This window comes from Vigna umbellata, chromosome 7 (genome assembly GCF_029865625.1).
Source record: "Vigna umbellata cultivar VRB3 chromosome 7, Vumbellata_1.0, whole genome shotgun sequence".
Lineage (NCBI taxonomy): Eukaryota > Viridiplantae > Streptophyta > Magnoliopsida > Fabales > Fabaceae > Vigna > Vigna umbellata.
Window position 1 is genome coordinate 26,257,792 of NC_142171.1, and position 13,593 is coordinate 26,271,384.

The 13,593-nt window shown below is 33.6% G+C and overlaps 1 pseudogene; it reads right to left on the reverse strand.

The window, feature by feature from the left end:
- Positions 1-3,605: 3,605 nt before the first annotated feature.
- On the reverse strand, positions 3,606-5,867 carry LOC148195587 (uncharacterized; annotated as a pseudogene).
- Positions 5,868-13,593: the final 7,726 nt, after the last annotated feature.

Genomic DNA, 13,593 nt, shown 5'->3' on the forward strand with positions numbered 1-13,593 from the left:
TAAACTAATTAGGTAACAAATAATATGGCATTTATTTAGAAAACTAATTATAAATTAAATATATGCTTAACTAAAATACAATAATAAAATATATTTACATATATCTTAACACACCCCGCAGTCAAAGTAGGAGGACGACGAACACTGAGATTGTCCCTAAAATCATCAAACAACACACGCGGAAGTCCCTTAGTAAAGATGTCTACGATCTGATATCATGAAGGCATATGAAGAACTCGAACCTGACCACATGCAATCTTTTCCCATACAAAATGTATGTCCATCTCAATATGTTTGTTACATTGATGTTGCATTGGGTTGCCTGACAAATAGATAGCACTAATATTATCACAATACACAATAGTAGCCTTGGTAACCAGACAATGCAATTCCAATAACAAATTTCAAAGCCAACACAACTTAGAGACCACATTAGCAACACCCATATACTCAACCTCTACATTATACTGGGAGAATGTAGATTGACGCTTGAAGAACCACGAGACTAAGTTGTCACCCAAAAACACACAATAACCTGAGGTAGAACGTCTTATATCAGGGCACCCACCCCAATCAATATCAGTATAAGAAAAAAGAGATTAGATCGAAGATGAATTGAGATGAAGACCAAGATCAAGTGTACCTTGTAAATACTGAATAACACGTTTGAGAGCTTGCATATGATCCATCCTCGGATCGTACATATATAAGCACACCCTGTTGCACCACATAAGAGATATGTGGCCTGGTGAAAGTGAGATATTGTAGAGCCCCATCAAGACTCCTATAAAGAATGGGATCCTCATAAGGTGCGCTAAAAGTAGTACCCACCTTAGCGTTGGTGTCAACTGGTGTTGGAGACGACTTGCAAGAAGATATACCGGTCTGATCAATAATTTCTTCGGCATATTTGCACTATGAAAGGAACATACCACCCTTATGTCAGGTCACTGCAATGCCAAGAAAATTGTTCAAAGGACCAAGGTCCTTCATAACAAATTTTGAGCTTAGAAGGTTCATAATATTTAATCGGAGATCATGAGAAGAGGCAATAAGTATAATGTCATCAACATAGAGCAAAATGTAAGCCATGTGTGAACCCTTTCGATAAATAAATAATGAGTGATCACATTTGCTATTTGAGAAACCAAGAGACAAAACATAATTAGCAAACCGCTTATACCAAGTACGAGGTGCTTGCTTAAGCCCATATAATAACTTATGCAAATGGCACACATAATTCAGATGAGTACAGTCGCGATACCCCAATGGTTGAGGCATATCAATTGTTTCTTGTAGCTTACCATGAAGAAAAGCATTTTTGCATCCAACTGATGAATGAGTCATGTTTGGGAAAGAGAAATAGAAAGAATGGTGCGAATCGTAGCTGGTTTCACTACTGGCTAAAAGTTTCTCAACAATCAATGTCAACCTACTGATTTTTCCATTACCTAAGGAACGAGCTTTATGCCTCTCAAACACACCTTTAGATTTCTCTTTATGAGTAAAAATCCACAGAGATCGAATAACATTAACATTAAGTGGACGGGATACCAACTCCCACGTCTTATTTTTAATAGGAACATCATATTCATCATCCATGGCCATTTTTCAATTGGGATCATTAAGAGTTGCAACTGGGTTACGAGGTAATGGAGATCGAGTAACTGAAGTGGCTAAGACATATTAATCATCATATTTCTTGTTTGGCTTAAAATTTCTCATTTGGCTTCTTGTGACCATACGGGGCAGTTGGATGGGAATATGAGGGGAAGGTACTCTTTGGTTTGCTGTTGTAGAGATAGGAGAAGAGGATGGGCTAAGGGAAGGAGAAGCGGGTGGGCTTGAAGGGAAGTGTGGGTTGGCAGTGTCTGGGCTCACGAGATCTGGGCCAGGGGGTGGCTTTGTGTTTCAGGTTGGTCCGTGGGAGGAGTAGAAACATTTGGAGATTGATCGTGAAGGTGATAAATGGTATAGGCACTCATATCATCACAAAAGAAATCATAAGAAGTAGAAGAAGAGGAATGCAGTTTCTGAAATGGGGAAAGATGCTCATCAAATAAGACGTGACGACAAATTATAATCTTACTAGAAGATAAATCATAACACCTGTAGCCACGATGATGTGAAGGGTAACCCAAAAACACACATGGGGTAGATCGAGGTTGTAATTTATTGATTGTGGTGGATGGAAAGAGAGGATAACATAGACACCCAAACACCCTAATGTGCGAATATGAGGGGTTCTATTGGTATAGAATTTGAAGAAGAGAAGTGTTTCCCAAAACTTTACTTGGAAGAATATTAAGAAGATATGTTGCCATTTATAATGCATGATGCCAAAAAGAAAAAGGAAGAGAGACATGAGCAAGAAAAGTACGAGACATATTATTGATAGTCTGAATTTTTCGTTCGGCTTTCCCATTTTGAGGTGAGGTGTGGGGGTAAGAAAGACGAAAAAACATACCATTAATTTTACACAAGTCCTAAAAAAGACCATTTGTCAAACTCCCTCCCATTATCACATTGGAAACTTTTCATATAACGTTCAAATTGAATGAGAATGTGTGCTCGAAAAGCTAAGAATTTATCAAATACCTTATAGTCAATGGAAAAGTACACAAATTATTAGAATAATCATCGAAAAATAAAACATAATATCGAAGTCCCATTGAACTCAGAATAGGAGATGTCCAAATATCACTATGAATAATATTGAAAGGCGTAGACATACTCATAGAAGAGGAAATAAAAAACAACTTAAAATATTTTGCAAAAACACAAGATTGACAACAACTAGAACTAGAAAGAGGATTACAAGCAATGCTTTTAATTTTCCTAAGAACATCTAAAATATGAGCACTCGGATGATTCAACCGATCATGCCAAAGCTTAGGAGAAATGGCGACAAAGGTTGATGGAGGAGTTTGATTATTGATACGAGTAGTAAGAGGGTAAAGATTACTCTAGCTATCACATCTCATTATTGGCATCCCCGTCTGAAAATCCTTCACAGAAAAACCAAAAGGATCAAATTTTTCACGATCACAGAGTTATCAATAGTGGATTTTATAACCGCAATAAGATTTTCGATAATTTTGGGAGCATGTAGAACATTTGTGAGAGATACGGAGGATTAGGGAAAAGAAAGTAAGTATGACTATATCTATGAATTGGGATAGTATGATCACTACCAATAATAATGTCATGATGATTGCTCAAATTAAAATAAGATGAGAGATTACCATTGGAAAATGTCATATGAGAGGTAGCTCCGATGTCCATGTACCATGAAGGATCAGGGGACTTAGAGACATAGTATGCATCATCACTTCAATATTAGTAGGAACATAAGAAGTGGATTGCTAATTCTGAGAGGTCATGCAAGCCTATTGTGGTCGTGACCCAAGAACGTCAAACTGTTGTTCTTGTCTCTATGGTGCCAGACCCCATGCCCACCCTTGGTTTGGATATGGAGGAACCCATTGAGGCATCCAACCCCAAGGTGGGTAATTTGGCCAAGGTGAAGACCCCCACTACTGTTGTTGTTGTAGACTCCCACCAAATTGTTGTGGACCACCACTGTCGCCTCCTGCATGACCAGATTATTCATCATCGGACCCACAACCATCGCCACCGGATTTTTTTCCAAAATACTTGCGGTATTCAGACGACTTCCCACGGTGCTGCTGGTGGTGTAGCTGGTTTGACATTGAGGAATTTGTGTCATAAACAGATTGAGAGGCAGTCACCATTGTTGACTCCGAGCCTGTGGCAGCCTCCTTTGTCAATCCGACTTCATCAAGTATGAGCATCAGCCGAGCCTAATAAAATGGGGGTAGGGGATCATTCTGTCGAATTAACATCCCTACACCACGATATGCGCTTGTGAGACCTGAAACAAGTTGAATGACAAGGCAGCTCTCCGACACTGGTGCTCTAACATTTTTGAACTAATCAGCAAGGGACTTAAGACGATGGCAATATGCCAAAGCATTCGAAAAATTCTACATCTTAGTATTGGAGAATTCGGTCTCAAGAGTTACCACACAGGAATGTTTGTTGTCTTGGAAAATATCTCTCAACATATTCCAAGCATCCACTAGTACAGTTAGGGGAAATGACAGCGGTTATTTTCGCTGATAGGCACCGGTTCCTGAACCGAGGCATATTTAGGCGAGGTAAAAAGTGGTAGACTTTATGCCTCGGTTTTGAAACGAGGCATAAAATGGTACGATTAGGCCTCGGTTATTAGAACCGAAATTGTTTCACTCCCTCTACTACCTCGGTTGGAGCCTGAACCGAGGCAGTAGGGTCCTTTTTTATTTTTTCTTCTTCTTCTTTAGCCAGTCATATAATTTTGGTGCCTCAGTAGGTCTTATGCCTCTCCTCAAGCTTCTTTTATGTCTCTGCTCAAGCTTCTTGACAAACAAATTTAACAAACAAACCAGACCAAACACGCTTGAATCACGCTTCAATGGCTAACCAGACCAAACAAATTTTTTAGTACAAAGGATCCTTCTCAGATTCAATTCAACAAATCAATTTAACAAGTAAAGTCAAATTTAATTTAACAAAGGAACCAAACAAACCAATCTGTTTTTCTTTTGATTCCAAAGCTTCGGTGTGAACTCAGATTCAATTCAACAAATCAAAACAAAATCTCACAAACCAAATGCAAAACTCTACTGAATCTTCTCCAGCTTCAGTCGTGCAGGTGGACCTGGCGCAAAGCTCTCTAGCGACGGTCACAGCTGCCTGAAATCCGAAGTAGCTACCCGAAGCGGCGCTCATGAGCATCGTTCCTCGCCGCTGTTGTCGTGCCTCACAGTGTTCGCCGCAGAAGCTTCTGGATTTCGAAAGAGAAAAAAGAAATGAAATCTGGAGAAAAAGCCTTCTCGATTTCGTCTCTTGTTAGGGTAAATTACCGCTTTCTTCACCGTTATAGAGCCTCAGTCCAAGAATTCTCATCATTGCCGCATCCGCCTCCGCCACCTCAATCGCTCCTTCCTCTTCATCGCGTGCTCTTTACGGAAACGGTGGCAAATTTGGGGCTGGCAGTGGTGTGGTTTAGTTGTGGGAGGAACCTGGGTGACATTCGTGGGGGTAAGGAAGAAGCAGCAATGGAATGGAGGGAGAGAAGAAATGAGTAATGGAATCAGAAATTAGAATTAGGGTTTGTATACTATTACCTTGGGTAGACCTCTGACCAAGGCATAAACACCCTTCTCGCAGGTACCAATGGGATTTGACAGACTTGGGACATACTCTTAGGCCTCGGTTCTGTGTAGAACCGAAGCACTATATCACTGTCAGACCAAAACTCAGTTTTGCAAAGGGTCAGATGACTTTTTTGACATAGTATTAGGCATCAGTTATACTTTGGTCCGAGGTAATATGCATTACATGCTTCGGTTCTACAAAAATCGGGACATATAAGTTCGTCTAAACTACGATATTGCCACCGCTTTCGGATATGTTTCAGTTTTGCTTTGACCGAGGCCTATTAGGCGAGTTAAAAAGCCAATATTTTACTAGTGATCCATGGTCGTAACATCGGGTTCAATAATTGTAGGCAACAAGTCATTGGAGATGGTTGCATAAAGCCAGGAATGAACCATTGCATCAAGAGTCGACCATAATTTCTTTTCATCCTAGGTACCTTTTCTCTTTTCCATTGGCACGAGGAATAATGTGATGAAGGACCTTATAAGAACATGCGATGATTTTAAAAAGTTCTACCCATGTACAGTATTGGACATTCTCCATATCAAGAGTGATGGGGATATGGTTACATTTATTGGAAACTGGTTACATATATTGAAAACTGCAAGAGCTGGAAGGAAAGAACTCTTGTTGTCCATCATGACAGTGAGAAAAAGAAAAAAAATTTAAATGGAGGGGATTGAAAAAAAGAAGCATAAAAGAATGTTTTTCTTAATTGATCTCATTCACTAACTTAGAATAAATACAATAATATTAGAAAACTAATTAGCTAACAAATAATATAAGGCATATATTTGAAAAACTAATTATAAATTAAATATATACTTATATAAAATACAGTAACAAAATATATTTTCATATATCTTTTTAAATATTTATGAGATGATTTGATTCTAAACTATACTTGAATCTTATACGGAAGTGATTATTGGTAGAAAAAGACTAAATGGTTTAACTAGGAGTAATTGTGTCCATAATATTTGACTTTTTAATTGAGATTGTTTTAGTTAGAAGTGATTAACAACATTAATCTGTATTGTTAAATTTGGTGAGTTGAATAAGATATAATTTGTTTTTCCTGAATCAATATAAAAACGTTAATATTTTGAAGATAAGAGACACTGATATTTCTTCTTACAATGAGTTTATTAAGATCATATCATCCAATCAATGTCTTCAATAAAATAAGTTGGTTTTCTATAGAAATTTCTTTTCTTTTGAAAATCTCTTACAATTTTCTTTTAGTGTGAACCTATATATATTATGTTTTCATAGCTATTAACACCAGTACATTTAAAGGAAACGGCACCGGTTAAATTCGCTAATAGGCACCGGTTTTTGAACCGAAGCATATTCAGACGAGGTAAAAAGTGATCAACTTTATGCCTCGGTTCTGGAACGAGACAAAAAACGCTACGATTCGGCCTCGGTTATCAGATAACCGAGATTGTTCTTGTCCTTCAACTGCCTCGGTTGGAGGCTAAACCGAGGCAGTAGGGTCTTTTTTTTTATTTTTTTTTTTTGGTTATGCATTACCAGTAGGGTTTTTGAACAAGGAGAGAACTCAAGGAGAGAACTCAGATTAAGCAAAACCCTCACCCCTTTTTGTAGATCTGAACACATTTGCTTGCACATTAACACAGAAAAGTTAATACAGGCAACATCTCTGACCCTAATTTTACCCCAATCTCAGATTCAAAGAAGCAAGTAAAACAAAATCTCAGATTCGAAAAACCCTAATCTGACCCTAATTTTACCCAATCTGACCCTAATCTCAGATTCACACCACCACCATCAACATCAGAAAAACCCTAATCTAACCACCACCTCCACCACTATCACCGCCGCCACCATTGACGCACCACCACCGCTGCTCTTCCCTCCAGAGGCGACACACTCGCAGGAGATTTTGGAGACCGAGAGAGCGACGGAGCGAGCCAGCGAGAGAGTGACGGAGCGAGACCGAGGGGGGAGAGGCGCGAGAGCGAGGGAGGCGAGGTGAGGGGAGGGAGGCGCGAGAGCGAGGGAGGCGAGGCGAGGGGAGGGAGGCGCGAGAGCGAGGGACGCGAGGTGAGGGGAGGGAGGCGCGAGAGCAGGGAGGCGAGGTGAGGGGAGGGAGGCGCGAGAGCAGGGAGGCGAGGTGAGGGGAGGGAGGCGCGAGAGCGAGAGGGAGGCGAGGTGAGGGGAGGGAGGCGCGAGAGCGAGAGGGAGGCGAGGTGAGGGGAGGGAGGCGCGAGAGCGAGAGGGAGGCGAGGTGAGGGGAGGGAGGCGGGAGAGCGAGAGGGAGGCGAGGTGAGGGGGAGGCGCGAGAGCGTGGGAAGTGAGAGTGAGGGTAGGTTTTCGTTCAGGGGAAAATATTTGGGGAAATAAGAGGGTTATATGCCTCGGTCCTTCTGGCCCGAGGCAGTAGAGGCTGATACGCCTCGGTCCCTCCTACCAACCGATGCAGTATACCTCTTTTTGGCACCGGTTTTTTTTAACCGTGTCAGAAACCACTAATTAGGCACCGGTTGCCTTCACAACCGAAGTAGTAACCCTTTTTGGCACCGGTCAAGTCTGAACCGAGGCCTATAAGGTCTCGTTAATTACAAAACTGCCACCGTGTCTGAATAGACAGCGGTTTGGTGTAAACCGAGGCCTATTCTGCGAGTTTAAAAGCCCATTTTGTACTAGTGTAACACGAATAACTATATCAATATTATATATTTTTTTACTATATGTTGTGCATTATCAAATTTTAATATTATATTTAATAATTATATATTATTAATGAAATGATACAATTATGGAACCGGAAAAATTAAATGAAAAGAAAATAAGAAAGTTACATATGAGAAAAATTATGAAAAAAAAAAAACTCTAAAAGAAAGATTAATAATTATGATGTAATTTTTTTCTATTTAAAAGCATAATGGTTCAAAGTTATGATTTTATGTGTAAAACGATAAATTATTTTACAAAAAATATTATACTCAAAATTAAAAAGTTAATATAAGAATATATATATATATATATATATATATATATATATATATATATATTGACTTTTTCTTTCTTCTACAATCATCTTATAACAATATAAAAGATAATTGTAAGATATTTTTGCAAAAACAATGGTTCAAGGTATATTTTTTTTTCTTTTTTGTTTATTCGCGTTTTTCTCTTTCTCTCAATTTGTTAGGGTTCTTTTCCCCATTTCTCTCCCCATTTGTTACCGGATGTAACAAATTATTATTGAAAACAAATCCTTAATATTTTTTTTTTATATTTGCAGAATATACTCACTGAATTTGATATATCATACAAACCTAATCCTAACAAGTCATGATTGAATAACTCAATCTCAATCAACATTGAAAAAATCTAATCAAACTTTAAACCTTACATTTCATACCAATAATAGCTTATCTTCTCAAAATCTCAAATCCTAACTTAAAACTGGGTATCATTTACGAACAATTAAATAAATACAGTAACGCACTGTTATTTCCATACTCTTGTACCAAACAAACAAGAAAGATAATTCGTTTACATTGCATGCCAATGGTAATTAATTTAGATTAAAAAAACCCCAAAACTTGTAAATAAATACGAATCTTTATTCCATGAACCAAATAAAAATGAAGTGTAATAATGATCGCTTTTGTGCAATTCTTCTTAATCATCATCAGTCCAATTACAGAAAACCCTAGCTTGAAGAGGAATTTGTATGTCACATAGACCAAGTTTTGGTACTTCTCCTCGGTTGCTGTAGCACTTCGATGGCCATATTCTGATAGTGATCTTGTAAAGTCCTGTCATGTGGTTCTTGTTTAAGGTCAAAAGTTGTTCCTTAGTGAAAGGTACGATATACTCACCGTTGAAGCGCATCCTCAGTCCGGCGAAACCTTGGACCAAGGTTTCATTTGGTTTCGAAGCGAACCTGTGATTTAGGTACGAGGCTGTGGCCTTGACATATTTAAGGTATTCAAGCCTTTCGGGGATGGTGACGAAAAGGGTGAGGTTGTAAGTGAAGGTGATGGTGGTGTTGTTGTAGGAGAAGCTGAGCATAGTGGCGTTGCTCACAGAGAAGTTGTTTCTTTCATTGACTTCGCTGTCTTCATTATTTATATAGAAAGCAATAAGGAAAAGGAAAGCATACATTAGGATCATGGCTGCCACCAAGAGCGTTTTTTGGATAACCTCCATTGTCTTGGATGAAGATCTCATGATGAAAGGAGAAGAAGAGAGTGAAAGGTTTGAGAAAACGAGAAGATTGAGACCTTTGATTTACGAAGTGGTGGATTAAGGTTTATAAATGTGTTGTTTGCATAAGACTTAATTGAATATTGTAAATTAAGGAAAAGAGATGAAAGAAAATAATAATAGAAAAAACTTAATTAATAGTCTTGATTTTTATTTTTGTTGAATACAGTAAAAATTCTGAACGAGAATAAATTTTTTTTATTGAATATACCGATAAAGTTTTTTATTTATAATAAAAAAAATATGTGTTAAATCTAAAATATAAATAAAAAATAAATATAAAATAAAAATAATATGTCTAATATTTTATTTTAAACTATTAGTATGTATCAAGCTTATTGCTAATATAGTTTATAAATATTTAGTAAAATATTTCTTTATGTACAAGTGAATGCTTTGCTAATATAATTCATAAAATATTTTGAATTTAAAATCTATTTAAATATTTTTTAAACTTTTAATAATATTAATAGTAATAATAATATAAAATTTAATTTAATATATTTAAATATATTAAATTATATTAGAACATTAAATTAAATTAAAATATATATTAAATTTTAACTAAAAAATAAAATCTAATAATAATATAGTTTAATTTAAAATTTTTATTTAATATATAATTTAATAATTATTAAAATATTATTTCTATTACAATAATAGTCATATTAAAAATATAAAAATAAAAATAAAAATAATTAAAATAAAAACAGTAATAATAAAAATAAATAAAAATTATAAAAAATTATAAAAACAAAAATAAAAGTAATAATAATAATAATAGTAATAATATAAAATATAATTTAATATATTTAAATATATTAATTTATATTAACATATTAAATTAAATGAAATATTTATTATGTTTTAAATAAAAAACAAAATTTTAAAAAATTTATTAAACAGATTTAAAAACCCGTCTTAAATTTTTAATATTTTATTTTTTATTTAAAACTTAATATATATCCTTAGTTTAATTTAATATTTTAAATTTATTTAATATATATTAATATTTTAATAATCATTAAAATATTATTTCTATTATGATAAATAGGTATAGTAAAATAATAATGACAATAATAAATATAAATATAATAATAATTAAAATAAAAAAGATAAATATAATAACAATAATAATAATAACAATAATACAAAATCTTAAATATGTATTAAATTATATTATATTAAATTAAAAATTTATTAAATTTTAAATAAAATACAAAATTTAGTAAAATATGTTATATTAATTTAATATTTTAAAAAAATTTAATATATATTAATGTTAGAATAATTATTATAAATATTTTTATTATTATAATCTTTGTTTATAAAATTAAAATTTAATAGATATTTATTTTAATTTAATATTTTAATATATAATAATATTTTAAAAGTTATTATCATTGTTATTATAAAAATAATAATGTAACATTCCAAATTTTTAATAACACATCAATAAACTAGAACAATCATAAGAATAGCATATATAAACTTTTTCAGTTATCCAAACATAACCATAATAATATCACATATACTAGAAAGGAAGATAACATTTCTACCAACAAAGCGCCTTACACTTAAAAGTTAAAGTGCAGCTAGAAGTTTAACACAAGGAGACATATACATCTATAAACATATATATACAACATCAGAAAACTAAGAAAAATAAGGCTAAAAGTTGGCTTAATAACACTGATGGTCCCTATTTTTGTCTGATTTGTTCCAAATGGTCCTATTTGTTCCAAATGGTCCTATTTTTTTGGCTTAATAATAGTATCATGGCATTTGGGATGATTTGGGAGAGTGACATACAGATCTAGGAAAAGTCAATTTTAGTGGATTACTTCAAAAATCTTTTCACCATAAGCAACCCACCACATGTAAATGCTTTCACCGAGAATATTGAGAGGTAAGTTACGACAAAGATGAACTCAAATTTCTTCATTCCTTGCACTGAAAGACAAAATATCACTTTAAACCAAGGTACGAAGGAACTCTTGCTATGAATATTAAAATTACTCGACCGATATGAAATCACTCGAATGAAGTGAGGGATTTGAGCTCGACTGAAAGAAGAGAGATGATAGGAAGAAGGGAATATAATTCTTAAGGTTGTCCTAGGCATTACTACTAATGGGCTTTACTCAAACTAAGCTATAGGATTTCATTTTCTTCCCCAAGACTAGAAAAAAAATACATATTATCAGAAGAGATACTTCGTTCCTTCTTCTAAGGAGCAATCAAAGTCATTCATGTGCTTCTTTCCTACGGGAAGTTCCATCTTTCTCTCTTTCTTTAAATACTTAGTTGACATGGCTATAAGCGTTTACGTTATGCTTGCTACAAGTAAACTTTTTGTGAACGAAGAAATCAAATTTCAGTTGCAGAATCAAAACATTAGCACAAACTCTATCAAGACCTCTCTAGAGAATGTTGTCTTAAAGGTAGCAATCCCAAGGAAAGGACTGTGAAGTCATCTTAACACATTTAACATATTCTTTTAAATTTTGTTTTCTAATTTAAAAATTAATAAGTATTTAATTTAACTTAACAATTTAATATAATTTAATATATATTAATATTTTAATATTTTAAAATATATTTTATTGAATTAAAGTAAATAAAAACATTTTAAATAAATAAAAATAAAAAAATAAAAAAAGATTAATATATTAACGGATTTCGAAATATGTTATATATATCAACCGATTTTGAACCCTGTTAAAGAGGGTGCATAGTGAATTTATTAAGAAAAAGAAAAAGTTAAAAAAAAAATTATGAAGGTTAATTATAGAAGTTTTGAAAAAATTGGAGGTATAGAGGGAAATTAGAAGGATAGGAAGAAACCTCCTTACATATTTTCTATAATGTAAGAGCTAAATTAATAAGGACAACAATAGAGCTTGCTCTTATTATATAAAAATAAACCAAGATTTTCAATCTTATAATACTAAATAGACACCGAAATCTTTTAAAGATGAAAATAAAATGAAATATTCCATTCATTTTATCTTCTTCGAAAGTTTTCTATACTTCAATTAATACAATGTTAAACTAAAATAAACCAAGAAAAAAATACAATACATAATATCATTTAATAATTCAAATTAATAATCACTATTTAAAAATATAAAGGATACTAAGGCCTTAAAGGATTGATGTAAATTAAATTCACTAATTTAACAATTAAGACGTGGAAGGATATAATAAAGTATTTAACAATTAAGACCTTAAAGGTACTTGAAAGCTTAATAAAGTATTTCATAAATGATATAATAATTTTATTGTAAAAAATTATCAAAATTTGTATTTTAGAATTACTAATTATTTAAAACTATTAATCTTTTTTATTATTAAAAAATATTTTTAATTACTCAATATTTAAAATTAAGTAATGTTCATTTCCTTAGTAAAGTTTAATATCCATAATAAAATAAAATTTTAAAATGATATTCCCTATATCTTAATTAAGAATTTTTAATTTTTAATAATAAAGTACACAAGTTCAACATGTTCATGGATAAAATTTAGACCACAAACCCGTTTCAGTTAACTTGCTTCTCTGAACCTTAAAAAACAAGCTGGAGTGTGCTAACCTCTTATAGTTAGAACAGGTCAGTTTCTTCATGCATTTTTCAAATTTACTTCTTCTATTTCCATAAATATTTTACCCATTTTACCTTTTTCAAATTATATAATCCTAAAAATAGCCTTTAAATTCTGAAAATCACAATTTAAATGTCATTTAACTTCCAAATTACATAATCTGAAAATCATGTCTGACTTTCAGATTATGCAGATTAAAAGATCAGGAAGTCTTTTTCTAAGAAAACAAAAATTACTTTTGTACAAAATCCCGAAAGGGCAAAATGGGGATTTTCTTATGAGGGTGCAGAAAAAAAGTTATGGAGATGCAGGAAGAAACTGCCTAGAACATGGGATCTTCATCTGCTAGACCTGGATCAATATACACTTATCAGACCCAAAATCTCAATCTAACTCAAAATGCTTCAGCTTCTCTCGTGGGGCCCAATGAAGCATGCATAGCAATCATTATCCTGGAGCAAGTTTCATGCATGTGTCTCAGCACAATGAAGCAAGAATGATCCAGACAGACACGAG